The sequence below is a fragment of the Drosophila simulans genome, unplaced genomic scaffold (assembly GCF_016746395.2).
Source record: "Drosophila simulans strain w501 unplaced genomic scaffold, Prin_Dsim_3.1 Segkk50_quiver_pilon, whole genome shotgun sequence".
NCBI lineage: Eukaryota > Metazoa > Arthropoda > Insecta > Diptera > Drosophilidae > Drosophila > Drosophila simulans.
In genome coordinates, this window is record NW_025416846.1 from 14448 (window position 1) to 32608 (window position 18161).

Consider the following 18161-nt stretch of genomic DNA (forward strand, 5'->3'; position numbering starts at 1 on the left):
TATTATATGTATAAAGAAAAAAATAATCATATTATATATGAATAATGGAAAAAAAAATGAAATGTTCATATAATCTCTTAATATTTATTTATTTATTTATTTATTATGATAGATAGAATAGTTTACAAAACTAGACTAACCTAGATAGTATAGCATTAGCTACGGGGCTTACAGCTATATTTATTTACAATGTTATTATATCTTAATTTAGTTAATATCTAATTTGGTAACTAATTGCTGGCTTGTTATGTACAAATGCCTGTTTTGTTTTTAGATTTTGTGGTATAATTTAGTTTTTTTGAGGAAAAGTATGAGTTTTTGTATGTTATCTGGATTGGGTTTGCTAAGAAGGTCTAGAGGGTTGGTGTTGTTAAATATATCTTGCTTGGTTTGTAGGAGGGATGGGCATGAGTTTAATATGTGGTTTAAAGAAATATCACCTTGGCAAAACGGGCAAGTTGGTATTGAATTGGGATTTAGGTAGTGTTGGTGGGTTATGTTTGTGTGTCCTAGTCGAAGTCGTATTATTTTTATTTGGTCGAGTCTGGTCCAATTTGGGTGGGATTGTTTAAGGTAATCGCATGGGTGTGAGGTGTTCGTGTTAATAGATTGGTACCATGGACTGCAGTTTATTATGTGTTCTTTCTGTTTTGTCGCAAGGTCGGCTTTAAGGTGTTTTTTTATATCTGTGGTATTTATGTTTGGGGTGAGGATAAGTGGCATACTGCTTGCTGATTTTGCAGCTTGATCGGCTAATTCATTTCCTTTTATTCCTGAATGGCCAGGAATCCACATTATTTTAATTTTAGGTGCGTGTTGCGTTATTAGCGATCGTATTCTGCTTGGGTAAAAGCTGTTATTATTAGTGTTTTGAATTGAATCTACTGCTGATAGGGAGTCGGAACAGATAATAAATTTGCCTCTTTGGTTTTTAGTAAGTTCTATTGCTTCTAGGATGGCGATTGTTTCGGAGGTGAGGACGGATGAATATGGGGGCAGTATGCCGTATTTCAAGACGTCTGTCTCCGTTGTAATGGCGAATGATATTGTGTAATTAATTTTTGAACCGTCAGTGAATATGAAATTGTGTGTTTTGAGGTTATTCTTTGTGTGTTCGTATAATTTTCTGTATTGGTCTGGAGATGTTTGTTCTTTCTTATGGATTCTAAGTGACGTATCTATTAGATTGGGGAGGGTCCATGGTGGTCTGTTTTTATGGAGTTTTATTGGTTTGTAGGGTAGATTAAGTTCTAGGCTAAGTTTGATTGTTCGGTCTATTGTTGATGTTTTTTTCTTATTAGCTTTTTTAGGCTTTAAGAACTTATGTATTGGTGTGTTTTTGGAGAGGATTAGGTTTTGGGATAGTTTGGCTATTTGAAGGTCTCGTTTCATTTCTAAGGGGGGAGTATTCGATTCGTAAAGTAAGTTATTTATTGGGGTAGAGCGATAGGCGCCGAGAGCTAGACGGATAGCGGAGTTAAACGGTGTTTTTATTTTGTTTAAAATGCTTTTGGGAGCATGGCCGTACAGAAACAAACCATACTCCAGTTTGGCTATAATTGTTGCTTTTGCGACATTAAGTAGTGTATGCGTGTTGCAATTAAATTTAAGACTAGATAGGCATTTTATTATATTTAGCTTGTTGTGTAGTTTGGGTAGAAGTAGGTTTATGTGTGTGTTCCATTTGTATTTGTTGTTTAAGGTTATTCCTAGAATTTTTAAGGACGTAACGCTAGGAATTTGGAAGTTGTTGCAGCTTATCTTGCATGTGCAGTGACGTTTTCTGCATATGTGGAGGTGTTGACATTTGGATAGGGAAAGCGATGCCCCTGAGTAGGAGCACCAATTTTCTATATCGTCGAATAGATTGTCTAAGTTGAAATTTGTATTTGTGTTTTTGTTGAAATTTATTATAAGGAAGAAGTCGTCGGCATATGCGTTGAATTTAATTTCTTTATGTAGGGATATGATGTTGGATAATTTGTTGAATGCTATGAGGAAAAGTATTACGGATATGGGTGAACCTTGGGGGATTCCGTTGAATAGGGGTAACGGGCTTGATGTATGCGGACCGACGCGGACAGTTATTTTTCTGTTGCTCATGAAGTTTTTAATGTATTTTATTATTTTGGGGCCCGTTTTCCATTCCTGCAATTGCTGGATTATGGAGTGCACACCTACTCGATCGAAGGCTCTTGAAAAATCAAGAGTGACGAGGGAGGTGTGCATTTTTGACTTCGTTATGAGATAGTCTACATAGAGTAGACAGTCCGAAGTCGATTTGCCTTTTTTGAATCCGAATTGTTTGTCGTTAATTAGGTTGTTATATGTCACTAGCCACCAGAGTCTTTTCGCAATTATTTTATCAAGTATCTTTGCTATACAGCAGTTGAGGGAGATGGGTCGGTATGAGGAAGTTTTCGTTTTGTCGGTGTTTGGCTTAAGGATTGGGATGATTAGGCTTGTTTTGTAGGCTTGAGGTATGTGGCTATTGAATATTTCATTAAATAGTTTCGTTATTCGGTTTTTTGTTGTGTGGGAGCTATTTTTGATCATTTGATACGAGATTCTATTTAGTCCTGGAGCACATCCTTTTAATGTTTGTAGTGCAGAGCTAAGTTCTAGATACGTTATGTTCTCTTCTATGGTTTGGGCTATTGGAGAGGGGGTGTAGAGATGTAGGTTATTTCTATATTTATTGTTCCGGAACTCCTCTGAAAAGTTCCAGTCGCCGGAGAGGTCAGAGAAATGTTGTGCGAATATGTTAGCAATTTCGTTGCTAGCCAATGTAGTCTCATTATTTACTGGGTTTGTGATGGCATGAATTTGTTTTGCTGGGTTAAGTCCGCAGAAGCGTCTTATATTGGCCCATATTTTGGATGAGGGAGTAGTGGGATGGATGGTTGAGGTGAAAGAGCTGGAAGCTTCTTTTTTCCTCTTTTTTAGTTCGTATCTAAATATTGCGTTTTTGCGTCTATAGTCTAGAATGTTGTCAACAGTAATTGTGCGGTTTAATTTTTTCCAGGCAAGTTGTTTTTCTTTACGTAATTGGTCGAGGTGTTTATTCCACCATGGAACCCTGTATGGATGTGTGTTAGGTGAGGTTTGTGGGATGGAGAGGTTTGCGCTATAAAGGATGATTCTATTGATTAGAGCGGCTTCTTTGTTTACGTTGTGGGAGGTGGGGTATTTCTTGTTGGTTTGGTGGGTAAGAGCGTTGAACTGTTCCCAGTTGGCTTCTTTGAGTTTAAAAAAGGGTCTGTAGAATTTTTGTGGATTGGTTGTTGGGAATAGTGTTGTGATAATAGGGAAATGGTCGCTACCGTGAAGATCGTTTAGTATTTTCCACTTGGCGTGGGGGGCTAGGATTGGAGAGCAGAGTGTGAGGTCTATGTGTGTGTAAGTATTGTGTGTTGAAAAGTGTGTGGGAGATTTGTCGTTTAACAGGATAAGGTGCATGTTGTCAATGAATCTATGAGTTATTTTTCCTCGTTTATTTGTTGTTGGGGAGCCCCAGGATGGGTGCCATCCATTAAAATCTCCCGTAATTAGAGAGGGTGTTTGTTGTATGTTAAATGTGTTATGGAGTGTCTGGTTAGTTATGTTTTTGGTCGGAGAAATGTATGTGGAAAATATGTTTAATTTAAGTTTAGATTCTATATTTATGGCTATTGCTTCTATATCGATTGTTATGTTGAGGACAGTGTGTTGTATTGACTTATGCACTAGTAGTGCTACGCCCCCAAATCTGTTGGTGGCAATATTTGTTAATAGTTTGTAGTTTATTGGGGTTGGAATGTTATTAGTGTATTGTATATGGGTTTCTTGGAGGGAAATTATGTGGGGGGAGTATTTTTTGATTAGAATAAGGAGATGGCTGTAGTTGTTTAGATATCCTTTTAGATTCCATTGGATTATAGTTAGTGACATTTGTGAGAAAATTAAAGCTTATAACTTACTTAAAGGTAGTGTTAACGGTTAGGGTTTTGTGTAGAGTTTAAGGTTCTATATGGATTCGCTGTCGCTGTTGTTAGTGTGCTTGTTTTTGTGGGCTTTGGCCTTTAGTTTTGATGCTTTAAGGTTTATGGATAGGTTATTGGACTTATCTTTAGGGAAGATTTTTATTTTTAGGTCTTCTGTGAGTTGTGATGAGTATGCCGTAGATGGTTTTCTGGTAGGTGTGTAGTCGGTATCCATGTCTTCTAGTTTGTCGTAGCTGTGGTGGTGGTGGTGTTGGTGTGGTTGGTTGGATATAATACAAATATGGATTCTTATGAAAGAAATATAAAATTATATATTAAATGTGGAAATATTATCATATGCGCTTGGTTTTATGTTATATATTACCAGAGAGATATATGAAAAGAGATAAATTTTAAATTTATCTTCAAAATGCAAATGATTTAACTTAATATTTATATTGGTTAAACAAAAATTGTACATGTGTGGATACAATAATTATGTATGTTGGAAATAAAATGATATTTTATAATGAAATATGTATATATAAAAAGATAAAATTATAGAAACATATATATTACAATAATTATATGAAATTCTTGTTATATTGGTAAAACAAGTATGAATTAAAAATGAAATTATGGATTACGAATGCTATATAAAAATGGCCGTAATCGAATGGATATTTTACTTATAAATATATATTTAAAATTTTACCCAAAGGCGAAATATTGAATTTTATTCAATATAATAAAAATCATGGAATAATATAAAGTGAAAAATCTATATATCTATTATATTGCTTATTTCGATTCAAAAAATATGAATGGAATATGAAGGAAAAACATTATTCTGGTTGATCCTGCCAGTAGTTATATGCTTGTCTCAAAGATTAAGCCATGCATGTCTAAGTACACACGAATTAAAAGTGAAACCGCAAAAGGCTCATTATATCACTTATGGTTCCTTAGATCGTTAACAGTTACTTGGATAACTGTGGTAATTCTAGAGCTAATACATGCAATTAAAACATGAACCTTATGGGACATGTGCTTTTATTAGGCTAAAACCAAGCGATCGCAAGATCGTTATATTGGTTGAACTCTAGATAACATGCAGATCGTATGGTCTTGTACCGACGACAGATCTTTCAAATGTCTGCCCTATCAACTTTTGATGGTAGTATCTAGGACTACCATGGTTGCAACGGGTAACGGGGAATCAGGGTTCGATTCCGGAGAGGGAGCCTGAGAAACGGCTACCACATCTAAGGAAGGCAGCAGGCGCGTAAATTACCCACTCCCAGCTCGGGGAGGTAGTGACGAAAAATAACAATACAGGACTCATATCCGAGGCCCTGTAATTGGAATGAGTACACTTTAAATCCTTTAACAAGGACCAATTGGAGGGCAAGTCTGGTGCCAGCAGCCGCGGTAATTCCAGCTCCAATAGCGTATATTAAAGTTGTTGCGGTTAAAACGTTCGTAGTTGAACTTGTGCTTCATACGGGTAGTACAACTTACAATTGTGGTTAGTACTATACCTTTATGTATGTAAGCGTATTACCGGTGGAGTTCTTATATGTGATTAAATACTTGTATTTTTTCATATGTTCCTCCTATTTAAAAACCTGCACTAGTGCTCTTAAACGAGTGTTATTGTGGGCCGGTACTATTACTTTGAACAAATTAGAGTGCTTAAAGCAGGCTTCAAATGCCTGAATATTCTGTGCATGGGATAATGAAATAAGACCTCTGTTCTGCTTTCATTGGTTTTCAGATCAAGAGGTAATGATTAATAGAAGCAGTTTGGGGGCATTAGTATTACGACGCGAGAGGTGAAATTCTTGGACCGTCGTAAGACTAACTTAAGCGAAAGCATTTGCCAAAGATGTTTTCATTAATCAAGAACGAAAGTTAGAGGTTCGAAGGCGATCAGATACCGCCCTAGTTCTAACCATAAACGATGCCAGCTAGCAATTGGGTGTAGCTACTTTTATGGCTCTCTCAGTCGCTTCCCGGGAAACCAAAGCTTTTGGGCTCCGGGGGAAGTATGGTTGCAAAGCTGAAACTTAAAGGAATTGACGGAAGGGCACCACCAGGAGTGGAGCCTGCGGCTTAATTTGACTCAACACGGGAAAACTTACCAGGTCCGAACATAAGTGTGTAAGACAGATTGATAGCTCTTTCTCGAATCTATGGGTGGTGGTGCATGGCCGTTCTTAGTTCGTGGAGTGATTTGTCTGGTTAATTCCGATAACGAACGAGACTCAAATATATTAAATAGATATCTTCAGGATTATGGTGCTGAAGCTTATGTAGCCTTCATTCATGGTGGCAGTAAAATGTTTATTGTGTTTGAATGTGTTTATGTAAGTGGAGCCGTACCTGTTGGTTTGTCCCATTATAAGGACACTAGCTTCTTAAATGGACAAATTGCGTCTAGCAATAATGAGATTGAGCAATAACAGGTCTGTGATGCCCTTAGATGTCCTGGGCTGCACGCGCGCTACAATGAAAGTATCAACGTGTATTTCCTAGACCGAGAGGTCCGGGTAAACCGCTGAACCACTTTCATGCTTGGGATTGTGAACTGAAACTGTTCACATGAACTTGGAATTCCCAGTAAGTGTGAGTCATTAACTCGCATTGATTACGTCCCTGCCCTTTGTACACACCGCCCGTCGCTACTACCGATTGAATTATTTAGTGAGGTCTCCGGACGTGATCACTGTGACGCCTTGCGTGTTACGGTTGTTTCGCAAAAGTTGACCGAACTTGATTATTTAGAGGAAGTAAAAGTCGTAACAAGGTTTCCGTAGGTGAACCTGCGGAAGGATCATTATTGTATAATATCCTTACCGTTAATAAACATTTGTTATAATACAAATAAATACAATTTACCAAAATAAAAATATTACAAAATGATTCTACGGAATCAAAAGTTAAAGTGAAAATAAAATGTAGATGGCTTTTATTTTATTTATATGTGGGGCTTGGCAACCTCATAAAAAGACTTTAACATTATTAATGTTGTTGTGCGTATTTGTGGCAGTACTTACTACAACAACGGCGTTTCCTATAAAAACAAATTCTCGAAAATGGAAATCGAAGAAACTAAACTAAATTCGAAAGTGGAAGTCGAATTAAAATTAAAATAATTTTGAATGTGGTAATCGAAATAAGTTTGTGTGTATATGGACCATAATATACACGCGTTGCGAATATGTATTGTTCATCTATGTTATGAGCATACGTTGGCTAATGCAACAACCTAAAATATACAATGTTTGTACCTGTCATCCATCAGGTTAATGTTTTATATAAATTTTGCAGTATGTGTCACCCAAAATAGCAAACCATAACCAGATTATTATGATACATAATGCTTATATGAAACTAAGACATTTCGCAACATTTATTTTAGGTATAAAAATAAATTTATTGAAGGAATTGATATATGCCAGTAAAATGGTGTATTTTTAATTTCTTTCAATAAAAACAATATTGACATTATATAAAAATGAATTATAAAACTCTAAGCGGTGGATCACTCGGCTCATGGGTCGATGAAGAACGCAGCAAACTGTGCGTCATCGTGTGAACTGCAGGACACATGAACATCGACATTTTGAACGCATATCGCAGTCCATGCTGTTATGTACTTTAATTAATTTTATAGTGCTGCTTGGACTACATATGGTTGAGGGTTGTAAGACTATGCTAATTAAGTTGTTTATAAATTTTTTATAAGCATATGGTATATTATTGGATTAAATAATGATTTTATTCATAATATTAAAAAAGAAATGAAAAACATTATCTCACATTTGAATGTGAAAAACGAAGAGAAATATTTTCTTTTTCAATCAAATAATACTGAGAAATGTCTAGCATAAAAAATTGAAATATTTTTCATCTAGAATTGTCTCTTATTAATGATTCGAAAAAAAAAAAACTTGGTTATGTTATTATTCTTCGTTGGTTCGTTAAATGGATAAAAAATAACTTTGCTTACAAGAACTATTGGAACTATTTATAACGAATTTAATTGATTGTTTTATCATTTATATATAAAGAATTTATGGCAAAATATAGTTATATATACAACCTCAACTCATATGGGACTACCCCCTGAATTTAAGCATATTAATTAGGGGAGGAAAAGAAACTAACAAGGATTTTCTTAGTAGCGGCGAGCGAAAAGAAAACAGTTCAGCACTAAGTCACTTTGTCTATATGGCAAATGTGAGATGCAGTGTATGGAGCGTCAATATTCTAGTATGAGAAATTAATGATTTAAGTCCTTCTTAAATGAGGCCATTTACCCATAGAGGGTGCCAGGCCCGTATAACGTTAATGATTACTAGATGATGTTTCCAAAGAGTCGTGTTGCTTGATAGTGCAGCACTAAGTGGGTGGTAAACTCCATCTAAAACTAAATATAACCATGAGACCGATAGTAAACAAGTACCGTGAGGGAAAGTTGAAAAGAACTCTGAATAGAGAGTTAAACAGTACGTGAAACTGCTTAGAGGTTAAGCCCGATGAACCTGAATATCCGTTATGGAAAATTCATCATTAAAATTGTAATATTTAAATAATATTATTAAGAATAATGTGCATTTTTTCCATATAAGGACATTGTAATCTATTAGCATATCCCAAATTTATCATAAAATATAACTTATAGTTTATTCCAATTAAATTGCTTGCATTTTAACACAGAATAAATGTTATTAATTTGATAAAGTGCTGATAGATTTATATTATTACAGAGCGTTAATTTTTCGGAATTATATAATGGCATAATTATCATTGATTTTTGTGTTTATTATATGCTCTTGTATGATTAACAATGCGAAAGATTCAGGATACCTTCGGGACCCGTCTTGAAACACGGACCAAGGAGTCTAACATATGTGCAAGTTATTGGGATGTAAACCTAATAGCGTAATTAACTTGACTAATAATGGGATTAGTTTTTTAGCTATTTATAGCTAATTAACACAATCCCGGGGCGTTCTATATAGTTATGTATAATGTATATTTATATTATTTATGCCTCTAACTGGAACGTACCTTGAGCATATATGCTGTGACCCGAAAGATGGTGAACTATACTTGATCAGGTTGAAGTCAGGGGAAACCCTGATGGAAGACCGAAACAGTTCTGACGTGCAAATCGATTGTCAGAATTGAGTATAGGGGCGAAAGACCAATCGAACCATCTAGTAGCTGGTTCCTTCCGAAGTTTCCCTCAGGATAGCTGGTGCATTTTAATATTATATAAAATAATCTTATCTGGTAAAGCGAATGATTAGAGGCCTTAGGGTCGAAACGATCTTAACCTATTCTCAAACTTTAAATGGGTAAGAACCTTAACTTTCTTGATATGAAGTTCAAGGTTATGATATAATGTGCCCAGTGGGCCACTTTTGGTAAGCAGAACTGGCGCTGTGGGATGAACCAAACGTAATGTTACGGTGCCCAAATTAACAACTCATGCAGATACCATGAAAGGCGTTGGTTGCTTAAAACAGCAGGACGGTGATCATGGAAGTCGAAATCCGCTAAGGAGTGTGTAACAACTCACCTGCCGAAGCAACTAGCCCTTAAAATGGATGGCGCTTAAGTTGTATACCTATACATTACCGCTAAAGTAGATGATTTATATTACTTGTGATATAAATTTTGAAACTTTAGTGAGTAGGAAGGTACAATGGTATGCGTAGAAGTGTTTGGCGTAAGCCTGCATGGAGCTGCCATTGGTACAGATCTTGGTGGTAGTAGCAAATAATCGAATGAGACCTTGGAGGACTGAAGTGGAGAAGGGTTTCGTGTGAACAGTGGTTGATCACGAGTTAGTCGGTCCTAAGTTCAAGGCGAAAGCCGAAAATTTTCAAGTAAAACAAAAATGCCTAACTATATAAACAAAGCGAATATAATACACTTGAATAATTTTGAACGAAAGGGAATACGGTTCCAATTCCGTAACCTGTTGAGTATCCGTTTGTTATTAAATATGGGCCTCGTGCTCATCCTGGCAACAGGAACGACCATAAAGAAGCCGTCGAGAGATATCGGAAGAGTTTTCTTTTCTGTTTTATAGCCGTACTACCATGGAAGTCTTTCGCAGAGAGATATGGTAGATGGGCTAGAAGAGCATGACATATACTGTTGTGTCGATATTTTCTCCTCGGACCTTGAAAATTTATGGTGGGGACACGCAAACTTCTCAACAGGCCGTACCAATATCCGCAGCTGGTCTCCAAGGTGAAGAGTCTCTAGTCGATAGAATAATGTAGGTAAGGGAAGTCGGCAAATTAGATCCGTAACTTCGGGATAAGGATTGGCTCTGAAGATTGAGATAGTCGGGCTTGATTGGGAAACAATAACATGGTTTATGTGCTCGTTCTGGGTAAATAGAGTTTCTAGCATTTATGTTAGTTACTTGTTCCCCGGATAGTTTAGTTACGTAGCCAATTGTGGAACTTTCTTGCTAAAATTTTTAAGAATACTATTTGGGTTAAACCAATTAGTTCTTATCAATTATAACGATTATCAATTAACAATCAATTCAGAACTGGCACGGACTTGGGGAATCCGACTGTCTAATTAAAACAAAGCATTGTGATGGCCCTAGCGGGTGTTGACACAATGTGATTTCTGCCCAGTGCTCTGAATGTCAAAGTGAAGAAATTCAAGTAAGCGCGGGTCAACGGCGGGAGTAACTATGACTCTCTTAAGGTAGCCAAATGCCTCGTCATCTAATTAGTGACGCGCATGAATGGATTAACGACGGACGTGTTTTCGTTGCGCTCGTGTACAGATTGCGAAGAACTTGGTTTTCCGTGTTTGGAAAGTAATAAAATCGGTGAATTAGTGCTCCGCGAAAGTCGTGTGCTAATTTTCGTGTGTTATAAACAAGCGGTTTGGAAGTAATTAGCGATTAATTATTGCAAATTTTCCATTCAGCACGTGCTGCGAGGCGAGCTTACGAGTAAGTTTTTTCGAGTAAGCTTTTTGATCAGCTGTCGCAAAGCTTTTGGTGTCTGTCACTGCTAAGGTTTGTGTCTAGGGAGAGCTTTAGTGCTACCAGACTCTACCGATAGGTGGAGCTCGAGTTCCAAAGCAACTACCTTTTGTCAGCGAGCAAACGAGTTGCTGGCGTCGACGGTAGGTGGAGCCACCATCGTAGTTATGCCGATGGAGAGCGACAGTAGCGCGAGTGCCTTGAGCGGAAGTAGTGCCTCGAGGAAGTCTAAACGAGGCAGGCGCAGAAGCCACCTGGCATCTAAGAGCTCGGCGCCAACGCAGCCGAAATTGGTTGCCCTGTCAGCGAATGGAGTGCCAGAACCCGTTGGGGTACTGGAGGAGCCGTTTTCGTCGCTGGAGGACGCCCGGGCGGCTACGGCAAACGCTGCCATCGATGCTGCCCCTCCCCACGCTGCTGCCACCGCTGTTGATCCTACTGCTGCCCCTGCTGCTGCCCCTGCTGCCGACCACACTGCTGTCTCCGCCGTTTCCACTGCTGCTAAAATTGTTGCCACCACTGCCACTGCCGCCACCGCTGCCGCCCGCGCTGGGCAAGCAGCCATGATGGCAGAGCTGTCGGCCACACAGCGCATGGTGAGAAGCAGCTTCCGCAGACTAGGAGAAGTGGACACCGAAGAGCTCTCGTATGCTATCAGCCGCTACGATGAGCTGGTCTTAGCGTTAATGCTCCGGTGTGGAGAGCTGGAGACGCGGCTTGCTATGCCGCCACCGCCGCCGCCGTCGTCGAATCCGTTGAAAAATACGGCCGTTAATGCTCCCCAGATGCAGCAGGTTGCACCCACCGCTGCCCCGCGGACCACCAAGATCCGCGAGACGTGGTCAGCGGTGGTGAAGTGCGACGACCCTGCGCTATCGGGGAAAGCCATAGCGGAAAAGGTGCGAACGATGGTTGCACCCTCTCTCGGAGTCAGAGTACACGAGGTCCGTGAGCTCCGTCGAGGTGGTGGTGCGATCATTCGTACTCCTTCGGTTGGAGAGCTGCAGAAGTTGGTAGCTTCCAAAAGATTCGCCGAGGTTGGGCTAAATGTGGCACGGAATGCGGCCGAGAAGCCGAAGGTCGTCGTCTATGACGTCGACACGGCTATCGGCCCTGAGGAGTTTATGAAGGAGCTCCACGAGAACAACTTCGACAGCGAAATGAATCTGTCCCAATTAAGAAGTCTGTGCACCTGGTGACCAAGGCGTGGTCGGTAGCCGACGGCGCCACAGTAAATGTGACGCTAGAGGTGGACGACCGGGCGATGGCGAAGCTTGATGTAGGTCGTGTCTACATCAAGTGGTTTTCGTTCCGATGCCGATCACAGGTCCGCACATACGCCTGCCACAGATGCGTGGGTTTCGACCACAAGGTCAGCGAATGCCGGCAGAAGGACAGTGTCTGCCGTCAGTGCGGGCAACAAGGCCACACTGCGGCAAAGTGCCAAAACCCGGTGGACTGCCGGAACTGCCGCCACAGAGGGCAACCCTCGGGGCATCACATGCTCTCGAGCGTTTGCCCGATATACGGGGCGTTGCTGGCGAGGGTGCAAGCTAGACACTAATGTTTAGCTTCATCCAAGCGAACTGTGGCCGAGGCCGAGCTGCGACCATCGAGCTCGGAGTCCGACTCAGGAGATCGGAGTCTATGTTCGCGCTGGTGCAGGAGCCGTATCTCGGCGGGCGCGGAATGGATGTGCTGCCTGAAGGAATGAGAATTTTCATCGATCGGCGAGGGAAGGCAGCCATCCTAGTGGATCACCAGGAAGCCATCTGTATGCCAGTGGAGACCCTCACCACAGATTATGGCGTATGTCTGGTCGTTAAAGGGAGTTTTGGCTCCATCTTCCTTTGCGCCGCATACTGCCAGTTTGATGCACCTCTGGAACCGTACCTCCGGTACATGGATGCGGTCCTGCTGCAGGCCAGCAGAACCCCCGCAATCCTGGGCCTCGACGCGAATGCAGTGTCCCCCATGTGGCTTAGCAAACTCTCTCGTCATGCCGAGGGGCAAGCTAACTACAGACGGGGTGAGCTGCTGTCAGAGTGGATGCTGGAGGCAAGAGTCGCCGCCCTAAACCAGTCAACAGAGGTGTACACGTTCGATAATCACAGAGCTACAAGCGATATCGACGTGACAATCGTCAATGAGGCAGCATCTATGTGGGCCACATATGAGTGGAGAGTGGACGAGTGGGAATTGAGTGACCACAACATCATTACTGTTGTGGCCGAACCAACTACCGCGCGCGCAGTTGAGAGCATAGCTCCTGTGCCGTCCTGGAACTTCTCCAATGCACGTTGGCGATTGTTCAAGGAGGAAATGGTGAGTAGAACAGCCGAACTTCCGGAAAACTTCTCAGAGTCGCCGTTGGACCAGCAAGTTTCGACCCTGCGCAGTATAGTACATAATGTATGTGATATTGCGCTGGGAAGAAAGTCAATTCGATCGCCCAACAGGAGAGCACGTTGGTGGACTGCCGACCTCTGCGATGCAAGGCGCGAAGTCCGGAGACTTCGTCGCCTACTCCAAGATGGAAGGCGTCGTGATGACGGTGCCGCTATAGAGCGTGTAGTGGCCGAGCTGAGGCGGGCCTCAGCCAACTACAAGAAGCTCATTTGGAGGGCGAAAATGGATGACTGGAAACGCTTCGTGGGAGATCATGCCGACGACCCATGGGGGCGCGTCTACAAGATTTGCCGAGGCCGCAGGAAGTGCACGGAGATTGGGTGCCTCCGCGTGAATGGCGAGATGATCACTGATTGGGGTGACTGTGCACGAGTGCTCCTCCGCAATTTCTTCCCAGTTGCGGAGTCCGAAGCACCGACTGCCATCGCGGAGGAAGTCCCACCGGCCCTCGAAGTATTCGAGGTTGATGCATGTGTTGCCCGGTTGAAGAGCAGGCGCTCTCCCGGCTTGGACGGCATCAATGGCACTATCTGCAAGGCAGTCTGGCGCGCCATACCCGAGCACCTTGCATCGTTGTTTTCCCGATGCATCCGATTAGGATATTTTCCCGCCGAATGGAAGTGCCCACGAGTTGTCTCGCTGCTCAAAGGGCCAGATAAGGACAAGTGTGAGCCCTCCTCATATAGAGGAATATGCTTGCTACCAGTCTTTGGTAAGGTGCTCGAGGCCATCATGGTGAATCGTGTGAGAGAAGTTCTTCCGGAAGGCTGCAGATGGCAGTTTGGATTTCGCCAAGGACGATGTGTGGAGGATGCTTGGAGGCACGTGAAGAGCAGTGTTGGTGCCAGCCCGGCGCAATACGTGCTCGGCACATTCGTGGACTTCAAAGGAGCATTCGACAACGTCGAATGGAGTGCTGCACTCCGCCGACTAGCCGACTTGGGATGCCGGGAGATGGGCTTGTGGCAGAGCTTTTTCTCCGGCCGAAGAGCAGTGATCCGAAGCAGTTTCGGTACTGTGGATGTACCGGTAACTAGAGGCTGCCCGCAGGGATCAATCAGTGGCCCATTTATCTGGGACATACTGATGGATGTACTGCTTCAGCGTCTCCAGCCGTATTGCCAGCTGAGTGCATACGCGGATGACTTGCTGCTTCTCGTCGAGGGAAATTCCCGAGCTATGCTAGAGGAAAAAGGTGCACAGCTGATGTCCATCGTAGAAGCGTGGGGAGCGGAAGTTGGCGTTGCCGTCTCGACCAGCAAGACGGTAATAATGCTGCTGAAAGGTGCCTTGAGACGTGCGCCTACGGTGAGGTTTGCTGGAGCGAACCTTCCGTATGTGCGTAGCTGTCGGTACCTTGGCATCACGGTCAGTGAAGGAATGAAATTCCTCACGCACATAGCTTCGCTTCGCCAGCGAATGACCGGAGTCGTTGGAGCATTGGCGCGTGTGCTTCGAGCAGACTGGGGCTTCAGTCCTCGAGCCAGGCGGACCATATATGACGGACTCATGGCACCTTGTGTGCTGTTTGGTGCCCCGGTATGGTATGACACCGCCGAGCAAGTAGCCGCCCGGAGAAGACTAGCTTCCTGCCAGAGGCTAATCCTGCTTGGAAGCCTTTCGGTGTGCCGAACTGTGTCCACAGTGGCATTGCAGGTACTTGGTGGAGCTCCCCCGCTTGACTTGGCTGCTAAGTTTCTAGCGGTCAAATACAAGCTGAAGCGTGGATACCCGCTGGAGGAGAACGACTGGCTATACGACGAGGACACTACGTGTCTAAGCTGGAAGCAGAGGAAGACGCGCCTAGAAGAGTGCTTACTGCAGAATTGGCAGAATAGATGGGATGACGACAGCGAGCCAGGACGGGTGACGCACAAGTTCATCCCATACGTCACTCTTGCCTATCGGAATCCAAGCTTTGGATTCTCGATGAGGACGTCTTACCTGCTGACAGGCCACGGGTCGTTTAACGCATTTTTGCAAGGGAGAGCCCTCAGCGATACCACTGCTTGCGCTTGTGGAGATCCATATGAGGATTGGATGCACATATTGTGCGCCTGCCCCCTATATGCAGATTTGCGGAACCTCGATGGACTTGGAGTGCAGCGCCTTGGCGAAAACTGGACCTTCGATAGAATCCTGGAAGATCAACAGAGGACTCAACAGCTGGCAGAGTTTGCGGACGAGGTGTTCCGTAGGAGGAGGGGCGTTTAGCCCAAAACTTCGCCGTGTGGTTAGCGGGCGAGAATACTTCCACAGCCGCTATTGCTTGTCGTAAGAGGCGACTAATATAGTGATAGGTTCCTCTAACCGTGCTTGTCGGAGCAAAAGGAGGAGGCCCACCGAGCCTCTCTTTCGGTACCACGGGTTGTGCAGCTATCCAAGACTGCACATTGAGGTAGGCCCCCTGGTGGGAGTATCGTGGTGGCTGTGGTTGGTACCCATATCGCGGGTAGAGCCTTCGTGTTCGACGTTTGAGTTGCGGTGCTGGTTGCGCAAAACTCGGGTGCTGTGACCCAGAGATCAGTAGAGATTTTAGGTAGATCTCGCTCCTCAGCAAGGGGGAGTGCTTGCCCGGCAAGCAAGTACTCGAATTGCTACCGGGGTGGTCGCTATGTACATAGCTATAGCTTCCAGTCCGGGACGCTTGTCTGGCGTATCCAGACTCATGCACCATGTTGATACATGCACCACTAGTGGGTGTTCAGGGTGTCGTGGTTGTAATCCCTTCAGTGTGGAACACGCCACGTAAAACAAGTTCGGAGAGGTCCGAAAGTCACTGTCCCTATCTACTATCTAGCGAAACCACAGCCAAGGGAACGGGCTTGGAATAATTAGCGGGGAAAGAAGACCCTTTTGAGCTTGACTCTAATCTGGCAGTGTAAGGAGACATAAGAGGTGTAGAATAAGTGGGAGATATTAGACCTCGGTTTGGTATCGTCAATGAAATACCACTACTCTTATTGTTTCCTTACTTACTTGATTAAATGGAACGTGTATCATTTCCTAGCCATTATACGGATATATTTATTATATCTTATGGTATTGGGTTTTGATGCAAGCTTCTTGATCAAAGTATCACGAGTTTGTTATATAATCGCAAACAAATTCTTTAATAAAACGATGCATTTATGTATTTTTGATTTGAAAATTTGGTATAACTCCAATTACTCAGGTATGATCCAATTCAAGGACATTGCCAGGTAGGGAGTTTGACTGGGGCGGTACATCTCTCAAATAATAACGGAGGTGTCCCAAGGCCAGCTCAGTGCGGACAGAAACCACACATAGAGCAAAAGGGCAAATGCTGACTTGATCTCGGTGTTCAGTACACACAGGGACAGCAAAAGCTCGGCCTATCGATCCTTTTGGTTTAAAGAGTTTTTAACAAGAGGTGTCAGAAAAGTTACCATAGGGATAACTGGCTTGTGGCGGCCAAGCGTTCATAGCGACGTCGCTTTTTGATCCTTCGATGTCGGCTCTTCCTATCATTGTGAAGCAAAATTCACCAAGCGTTGGATTGTTCACCCATGCAAGGGAACGTGAGCTGGGTTTAGACCGTCGTGAGACAGGTTAGTTTTACCCTACTAATGACAAAACGTTGTTGCGACAGCATTCCTGCGTAGTACGAGAGGAACCGCAGGTACGGACCAATGGCACAATACTTGTTCGAGCGAACAGTGGTATGACGCTACGTCCGTTGGATTATGCCTGAACGCCTCTAAGGTCGTATCCGTGCTGGACTGCAATGATAAATAAGGGGCAATTTGCATTGTATGGCTTCTAAACCATTTAAAGTTTATAATTTATTTTATAAACGACAATGGATGTGATGCCAATGTAATTTGTAACATAGTAAATTAGGAGGATCTTCGATCACCTGATGCCGCGCTAGTTACATATAAAAGCATTATTTAATACAATGACAAAGCCTAGAATCAATTGTAAACGACTTTTGTAACAGGCAAGGTGTTGTAAGTGGTTGAGCAGCTGCCATACTGCGATCCACTGAAGCTTATCCTTTGCTTGATGATTCGATAAATAAATGATTTTTTCCTGTAGCCAAACACCTCGTCATCAATTTAGTGACGCATATGATATTGTCCCTATCATATAATTTTTGATATAAAGACTTTAAAGAATTGTATCAAGTTGCCAAACACCTCGTCATCAATTTAGTGACGCATATGATATTGTCCCTATCATATAATTAATATAAAGACTTTAATGAATTGTGTCAAGTTGCCAAACACCTCGTCATCAATTTAGTGACGCATATGATATTGTCCCTATCATATAATTAATATAAAGAATTTTAATGAATTGTGTCAAGTTGCCAAACACCTCGTCATCAATTTAGTGACGCATATGATATTGTCCCTATCATATAATTTTTGATATAAAGACTTTAAAGAATTGTATCAAGTTGCCAAACACCTCGTCATCAATTTAGTGACGCATATGATATTGTCCATATCATATAATTAATATAAAGACTTTAATGAATTGTGTCAAGTTGCCAAACACCTCGTCATCAATTTAGTGACGCATATGATATTGTCCCTATCATATAATTTTTGATATAAAGACTTTAAAGAATTGTATCAAGTTGCCAAACACCTCGTCATCAATTTAGTGACGCATATGATATTGTCCATATCATATAATTAATATAAAGACTTTAATGAATTGTGTCAAGTTGCCAAACACCTCGTCATCAATTTAGTGACGCATATGATATTGTCCCTATCATATAA

General features: G+C 42.3%; 2 non-coding genes and 1 pseudogene across 2 annotated transcripts; all 3 read left to right on the forward strand.

Annotated features, from left to right (window-relative positions):
• The first annotated feature begins 4809 nt into the window (after window positions 1-4809).
• On the forward strand, window positions 4810-6804 carry LOC120285570. The gene has a single exon (XR_005544825.1). It is a non-coding gene; the product is annotated as a small subunit ribosomal RNA (ribosomal RNA).
• Window positions 6805-7493: 689 nt separating this feature from the next.
• LOC120285575 lies at window positions 7494-7672 on the forward strand. Its single transcript, XR_005544828.1, has one exon. It is a non-coding gene; the product is annotated as a 5.8S ribosomal RNA (ribosomal RNA).
• A 394-nt stretch (window positions 7673-8066) lies between these two features.
• LOC120285574 lies at window positions 8067-17442 on the forward strand (annotated as a pseudogene).
• Window positions 17443-18161: the final 719 nt, after the last annotated feature.